The 8,453-nt window shown below is 42.7% G+C and overlaps 1 long non-coding RNA gene across 1 annotated transcript in view; it reads left to right on the top strand.

The window, feature by feature from the left end:
• The first annotated feature begins 5,539 nt into the window (after nucleotides 1–5,539).
• The window catches only part of LOC108796608, a 3,196-nt gene continuing 282 nt past the window's right edge, over nucleotides 5,540–8,453 (top strand). Inside the window, exons 1-2 of the long non-coding RNA XR_001941816.1 lie at nucleotides 5,540–5,555; nucleotides 6,009–6,065. This is a non-coding gene — a long non-coding RNA (uncharacterized LOC108796608). The remainder of the gene's footprint in view (nucleotides 5,556–6,008; nucleotides 6,066–8,453) is intronic.

The following is an 8,453-nucleotide window of genomic DNA, read 5'->3' as shown; positions in this document are numbered from 1 at the left end:
ATGCTAATGACATGTTTAAAAAAAACCTTCTCATTTTCATTACATACTTTATTTTAGACCCTCTGGCATCATTTCTGGGGCTCTGTTCTTTCCTATGCAATGTAGACAGATTATGGCTTAAGGTTGCTGTGCATAGATTCATACATCCCAGGACCCTGCCTTGGTACTTCTCTCGAGAGCGCTCAGTTCTGATGGAAATAGTAAGCTGGCTGTTAGGAGGAGTTATGCACTGGTCAAAATCCCTTGATGACTGGATATCCATATGGTGGAGTGGGCATTCCTAGGCAGACTGCCCTAGGTAACACCCGCATAGGATGCTGATTCTCCATAACTGAAAGAACTAAAATCTCGTTATTGAAGGGGGAGTGCCAGTGACTAAGGCTGGGGAAAAAAGGGCTGGATCAATGGTAGGCAACCTTGGCTCTCGAGTTGTGCTGAAACTACAAATCCCATCATGCTCCTGCCTCTGGGAGTCATGCCTGTGGTTTGCAATGCCTTATGGGATTTGTAGTTTCAGCACAGCTGGAAAGCCAAGGTTGTTATACCAATATAAACCTTTACTTTGAAGCAACAGTCATTCTAGCAAAATGTTGTTGTTTTTTTTTCCCCCCGCTTCTGTCCCATTGTCACCGAGACAGTAAGTGAGCGATATCTCCACAAAATAGACCCACTCATAACACTTGTGGGGGTTCTTGGGGTGCTTGGAATAACATTTAGGGAAATTAGGTACACTGAGCTTGATTTTACCATGTTATGTTGCCCTTGTGTACTTTCTGCATGACCCAAATTCACTTCAGTACAACCAGTCAGAGTTCGAAGTAGCTGGGACAATGAACAATACCCAAGTATAACAATAGTGTCAATAGAATGTGAACAATTAGGTTGTCTTAATGTTGTGGAACATTTTGCACCGTGTGTACACAAACACTGGAAAATATTCCTTCTCTAGGACATAATAAAGGTCACCCTATTTCTACACAGATGCGAATGTCAGCTTTGGTTTTTCTAAACAATTGTCAATATAACATCTTAATGTACTTTTATCTTTGGATTTTTTACACATATATTTTAAATGTTTTCTGTAAAACAAAATAAACATCAATGACATTAAGGCCCCTTTCACATGACCGATCAGAGATCATTTTTGACGAACTGGGTTGTGCCGCACCGGGGGAAATCTGATGTAAACATACACAATGTTACTTCTGATTCCACATAGACGCATGGGCTCCAGCAGTTTCATTTTTTCCCCTCCATCGCAAGATGGAGGAATAAACTGTACGGACACAGGGATGTCACCGCTGTGACATCCGTACAGTTTTTTTTTTTTCCTCCCATCTTGCGACCGATCCTCTCCTGGCAAGCTCGTCTGTAAGGGTCCTTAAAGACTAAATGCACAGTACATTTGTCTGAAATGGTGAGCAGGGGCTTGGTGCAAACCCAGTTAACCAAAGCCTGTGGAACACTGTGACTGACGCACCTCCTCCCAGTCCAATCAGTTGCGGGAGGGGCACTCCCCTCGCTGCAGCTACACGTTACAAATGGGCAGAGAATGATCCTGCTGCAACTGATTGGGCCTGGTGAAGGGTGTGTCAGTCAGTCTTGAGCGGGCTTGGGCTTTGGAGCCACATAAATGTTTACAAACCTTGCAGCCCTTAAAGATACCAATACGGTGTTATCTACCATGTAACTGATTGCAACCACTGTTTACATAAAATGCCCTTCTATTTTCTGCACGGAAAAGCAGAACATATGCTTACCCTATAGATTCTCAGGTGATGGTACCTGAAGGATCTGACCAATAAACAGGCCGTCCTGTACTGTTTAGTCAGGAAATTGTAATGTAGTCATCAGTTGTTACTTGAAGATCAGTCATCTAGGAGGTATCTGCAGAGTTCCCATAGACACTACATTTTTTTTTTTTTTTATCAAACCGTAATTGGCCAGAGCAAGCAACAGTCTATGGCACCTTAACACGTAATGCCAACGAAGGATGCATCTGTCATGCAGGTCAAAGTGTGTAATTCATGAATACTGTAAGCCACTGGGAAAGCCATTTGAGGAGTAGCATCTATTGATCTTGACCACAACATAATTTCATGAACACAAAAATTGTCAATACATTAACTAGTTGGGACTGTTGGGGTATTTTTTTTACACAATAACGCATAATACATTGTAGATCTGGCCTGTCGTTATGCACAGTGAGCGCAACATTCAGGTGCATATGCGTACAGGACTTTTTACATGCCTTAACAGGCCATTCAAATTGGAATCTTTACTTGTGTGGTGTCATGGTATTTCCACTAAATTAGATATTACATTAAAAAGTGGAGCTTAGATGGGAAAGAGTCCACAGTGGGATTGCGTCCAGAAACATGTATCGGATGTACAATGCTTCAAATCCTCCAAGTATGGAAGCTCAACAGTGAAGGCTCATGAATTCAGGGTGAATGTATGAAGTCTGCAGTTCATGGGACACCTGTTCAGTAAAAGCACAAGTTTTCATATCTACCTTTATTTATATATTAGCCCCACTGAGTTGGATGCTTTACACGCGCTGCTGGGCCCATGATCAATGGCAGTGTTGCGATCCTATTAACAACACTTTTTTAACATGCTTCACATATATCTTCAGACATAAAACCATACGCACTGTACATTATATCCGAGAGAGTCTTTGTGGTAATCATTTGTAATTTGGCAAATCTTCTCACTTATAGGGTTATTCTCAAAGCTGCCAAAGGCAACCGTGCTAATAACCAAGCTGAAGTGAACAGAGCCGACCGACGTTCAGCTATTTACTTCGGCTCAGTATGGCTGATTTCAGTCGTTCATTGGCTGCCTTCGGTCAGCCGAACATGCTCTGCATGTTCGGCTGAGCTGACGTGCAGATGGACTTCGATTCAGCCGATCCAACATCTGGATCGGCTGCGCCAAAGCTCCGGCAGCTCGCTCGATGCCTTTCGCCCCTATTCTCATAGGGGCCGGACGGCAGTGAGTGAATAGCCGAATGTCGCCTCGATTATTCTGCTCGGTACCTCTGTGGTACCGAGCAGAATAGAAAATCAGTGAAAAGAGTGGGGAAATAAAAATGTTTAAAAAATTTAAACAAATGGTAAAATTAAAAAATAAATAGATATTTAAAAAAAGAAACAAGCTGGCTCTGCTCAATTGTTTCCTATTGGATGGCACCTGCTAGTCTTTTTGCTGGTCCTGGCCAATGAATAACTGGGCGGAGCTGGCTGTGACATCACGGCTGCCTCTGCCCAGTTGTTATTGTTTAATGACAGATCTGCATCCCCAGGTCATTTATGAACGCTGATCCGTCATTACAACTGGGCGGCGCCAGCTGTAAGATCACGGCTGACTCCACCCAGCTGTCATTTGCGGGGCGAGCGGCTGGCCTTTGGCTCAGTCAAGCTGAAGCATATGCCTTTTGGCTCGGCTGCTGTACAGGCTATTATTGTGAATAGCCCATACAGCATCGCTTCTGTTCAACTGAACCGAAGGGCTCCGACGGACGAAGGATCAGCCAAAGCCACCGCTGTATCCCTCGGCTCAATAGTGCATAACCCCCTTAGTTTCAAATTTTTCAGAGCTGGTTTAGTTGACTCTGCATTCAGGCTGCCATACTAGAGCCATTCTATATCTTGCCGGCTTTTATTCCAAGCGCTACATGTGCTCTTGTCTGCCTGGCAAACGCTGGAACTTAAGCACTTTAATTGGCATGAAGTATGCTGTAGGGATTGATTTACAATTTAGATCAATGGTTGGATGTATTGTACTGCTGAATGACTGCACGTGGAGGGGGCTAAATCAGTCTTCATTCAAGCAAAGTTGACTGTTTATTACATAAATAGTTTTAACTGCTATGGAATGAGAGGAGACACAGCTGCAGTGCAGAGATTTATCTGCATGATGCAGTTTATATGAGAAGAGATGTATTGATCAGGAGCAATAATTGTGCCAAGTCTAACTTGCTCAAGGGTTGAACTACGTACAGGATTGTATAAAAAGGTTTAGAGCTATCTGCTAAGCACCAACTAACTCATAGCAATCACTTTGCATCCATCTATCATTGTCCTGACTGGTGAAGAGTAAATACAGTTGCTGTTAGTTAAGACCATTTGCAGAATTGTTGATTTTGCATTATATTAATTGGCCTACCAGAGAACATGGTAATACGTGATAAACTTCTGCACTAAGTGACACAAATAAGCTGCTTTTAAATACAAAAGATTTAGCCCCTTTTCCCTTTTACATTTGTGTCCGCATAACGCTGAATGAGATCGCAGTGTGCCTTAACACGGCAGCAAAAAAACCCAGCACTTTCACTAATGCAGTGCACCCCAAAGAACACTATGGGGGGGAATTTATCAAAGCAATTGCGACAGTTTTAGCCTCTTAGATCATTTTTTTTAATGAACAAATCTGTCTTTTAACATGTGCCCCTGTTTTGACCAGAGCTTGCACTTCTTTTCCAACGGCATGTTTTTTGCACTTGTTTTCATCTTCATCTGCATTTGTTCTGGGGCTGTCTGAAACTGAAGCATCACCTAACAAAACAATCACAACTTCAGAAGTCCCCATGACAACTTCTTAAGAAGTGACAAGTAAGCTTTTTGCCTGAAGTTATGAGTCTTCTTTCCTGGAGTCTATTAAACCTCACTTATGAACAACATTACACTAGCATCATAAATCTGGTGCAAAGAGCATCAAATATATTCTGTGCAAGTTCAAATACTCGCAATTGCCATGATAAATCCCCCCCCCCCCCTTATGTGTTGTGGTGCTCTGTACTGCACATGTATTGGTAGCTACATATGTACATATGCCTTGGAGCACCAGTCTAAGTGAGTGGAATTCAGCTGCTGGCAGAGAGATTCCCCGGCCATCAGCTGAATGGAAACAAAAGTGCCAGGGATGGGGCTGACATCTAACCAAATATTACCATGCCACTGCCTGATGGCAATCAGTAGTAGAACAGACCTGTTGGGAAGCTAGTTGCTCAGCATCTGCTGTAGCCAACAATTTCCAGTGACTTTAACAATGGGCGGAGCTTGTTGGGGAACTCTGAGGGCTTTTTTCCCCAGTCAGGTCTGCTCTGCCACTGATTGACAGCAAGCAGTGGGCAGGTTTCCTAGCCAATAGCAGGCTAGAAGGTAAAGGATGAGTAATACTTTTTGGGTCCTCCTAGGTTCAGTGCAGATTTGAAGAATATGTAGAAAAATAAAGATGAACTAGAAAAAGTGGTTTTCTGATTCATAGCAGCAATCTATAATATATTTATGGGGGTTCTGTCTTATCGCATGAACTGCACAGTTGCATCTTATACATCTCAATTAGAGAATTACTGTAAGAAATGTATGCTTATTGCAGTTGATAGAGAAGACTGTGATCCTATTCAAGGACATTAGTCTAATGTAAATGGCACTTGCTTTGAATGACAATAAGAATATTGCACATGCTCTACAATTTTATTACAGATCTAAGGGATCTAGACCTAGAAGATTTTGTGAATGATGAGCCAGAGTCAGATTTGCCTTATGAAGGTAAGTTTTAAATGACACCAATCTTTAAATTTTTTGAAGTTATGTATTCAAGAAAATCATTACATATAACATTACTTAAAATATTAGATATTTTGAAGCCAGTTGGATATTTTCTGGAATATAAAGCCAGTTTAGGTTTTAAAGTGCCCATTTGCAAGCACATTGCAGAACCATTTCCAATCCTTAATGGATTTGACGTCCAGGCATGGAGCACTCAAGCAGATTGTGGCAATTATAACTTGGTTCTACATCGGTCCCTTTACATTAGGGTTTATTATTGTGCAGTATAACAGATTTTTGCAGCTGAACTTATTTTGGAGAGTGGTCACTTTTTTTCAGCAAAAGAGGGAGCCCTTAGGCTCCTCCATTTTCCAATTGGTCACTCTACTAATGCATTCACGGAAAATGCTCGCTCACCTATTTTAGTTCATTTATAAACTGTTGTCCTTTCAGATATCAATGACTTGGAGGATGCTCTGGATGATCATGATGCACCTCCGGCTGAAGATGGTAAATCTTTTCAGAAACTGTATAGTTTTGATTCTGATGTGGTAACTGCAGACATTTTCAGCCATTGTATGTTACGTATTTTAGGTGCTAATCTCTGTTGTGAGGTCAGACACTGCAGTGCTTAAGCTCCTTACCCAAAATAGGCAGGGCAGCTGTAGTCAAAGATGGGGATTCAGTCATTCAATAAAGTCTACTAGTTCTTAAGAGATCTATGGGCCAACTTTTTTTTTTTTTTGCCCATAGTTCTCTCCAGGGTCACAGGAGGACATATACTAATGTTCTCCGGTGACCCAAAACTCACTATATGGCGGGCTATTGCCCACTATATGCTGAGAGCACAGAGCCGGGCCGGTGCTGTAGAGACTATAGAGACAAATACTATAGAGATCCAACCCGCTGGCTGATTGACAGCTGGCTCTGCCTCTGTAGAGGCAGAACCAGCTGTGCCCACCCGTCCCCTATTCCAGGGAGAGGATCAGGAAGTCCGTGATAGGTGTTTTCTGACTTCCCGATCAATAGAGCCGACCTGTGACAGCTTCAGTGTCACAGGCCGGCTTGAATTATGGGGATGAGTGTTTTTCACATAGGAAAACGGCTGCATGGGAGCTTTGTAGATTTGAGTGGGCATCTAAAAAACGTCTTTTGTGCCCGTGCCCACTTGGGCATGCTGCCTGGCGTGCACAAGCGGGAAACTGTCAACAGCCAGCGATGGCTGTTAACATACAAGCAGTCCGGCGTCTGTAGATCTGTGCTTCATCAGCTTCTTTGGGGGTCCCTAGGTGACATTAGGGGTCTTAGAGACCCCTGATGTCTCCATAAAGAGGACCTGTCCCTGTAATTTAATATCACATAGGGGCTTCTTAACCCCTATGTGATAACAACAAAAAAGTTAAGCTGAAGTAATAAAAATTAGTCACACAAAAAAGTGAAAGTTCCATACACGTGCAGACATGCGTCTACGTGCGAAGATGATGGTTGCGCCTATTATGCCGCACATATTGCGAACGTCAGAGTGTGAGGAATAATTCTAGGGCCTTCAATCACTTAAAACTAAATTGATGAGCGATAAAAACTTTTAAAGCATCGCCTATGGCCAATTTTGGGTGGTTTTTTTTGCGATTTTCCCGGGTGTGCGCAATTTTAAGGCTTGACGTGTTTGTTGTCTATTTAACCGAAATGGCCCCATCTTTTATATTTTACAAAAAAAATGGGTAATAATAAATGTTTTATAACATAATAAAGGGAAAACCAAGTTGTGGTTTTTTGTTTTCTTGGGGTTTTTTTCGGTACTTTTTTCATTTATTTAGTAAAATAAGATGTAAAAAACCTATAGTAGTGATTAAATGCCACCAAAAGAAAGCTCTATCTAAATGGTATAAAATTATTTTCAGTGCAGCGTTGCATGTCTTAAATGTCAATGTACCGCCGAATACTGAAAATAGCCTGGACAGGAAGTGGGTTTAACACCCCGGTCTTCAAGTGGTTAAGTGCAGCCAGTCAGAACTAAGGTGCCCATACACCTTACGACCATCGCAAGACTTTTGTCTTGCGATGGTCGTATGCTTATTGAAAGTTTGTACGATCTGCCCACCTTGGATGGGCAGATCGTACTTGCGATCATCGAAAGCCCGCCCCGCTGAGGGACGGGCTTCCGATGACCGCAATGCAGAACAGGCAGTGTGCGCGTCCGCACACCGGCCCGTTCCGCAGCTATCGGACGAGCAGGCTAGAAACCCGCCAACAATCGTACGATTCTCGGCGGGTTTTCGAACATGCTGGTTCGACAAAAGACGTGCGACCGTACAGTAGAAACGGTTGCACGTCTTCGTTCACACTGCTCGATTCTCGTACGATCGCGGGATTTCGCCTGATTCTCGTACGAGAATCGAGCAGTGTATGGGCACCTTTAGTTCTTTGGAAGTTAGACAAGTACGCTATGGAGTCTGGCTGCGGGTTACTAGACATGAAACTGTCATTCTCCATTGAATAAGGCTGATATTCTTGTCTCTTGATTTATCAAAGTGGGTTTGAACAAATTCACAGGTAAAAATTCCTTTAATCAAAATACCAGCTTCAGCTCAATGGACTTATAAACTTGGTTACTTATGAAGAGGATATACCAATATCTTGATGCATACTGATATGAACAATTTATTTGTATCTATATTGCACTGACAAATTACACAGCACTTTTCATACTGTACATTCACATCAGTCCCTGCCCTCAAGCAACTTACAGTCTAAGGCAGGGGTGGGCAAACGCCAACCCTCCAGCTGTGGTGAAACTACAAATCCCATCATGCATCTGTCTCTGGGAGTCGTGGCTGTGAGAATCTTGCAACGCCTCATGGGATTTGTAGTTCCACAACAGCTGTAGGGCTGGAGTTC

The sequence above is a fragment of the Nanorana parkeri genome, unplaced genomic scaffold (assembly GCF_000935625.1).
Source record: "Nanorana parkeri isolate BGI_ZX_2015 unplaced genomic scaffold, ASM93562v1 scaffold1137, whole genome shotgun sequence".
Taxonomy (NCBI): Eukaryota; Metazoa; Chordata; class Amphibia; order Anura; family Dicroglossidae; genus Nanorana; species Nanorana parkeri.
This window is presented reverse-complemented; position numbering and strand designations above follow the sequence as displayed.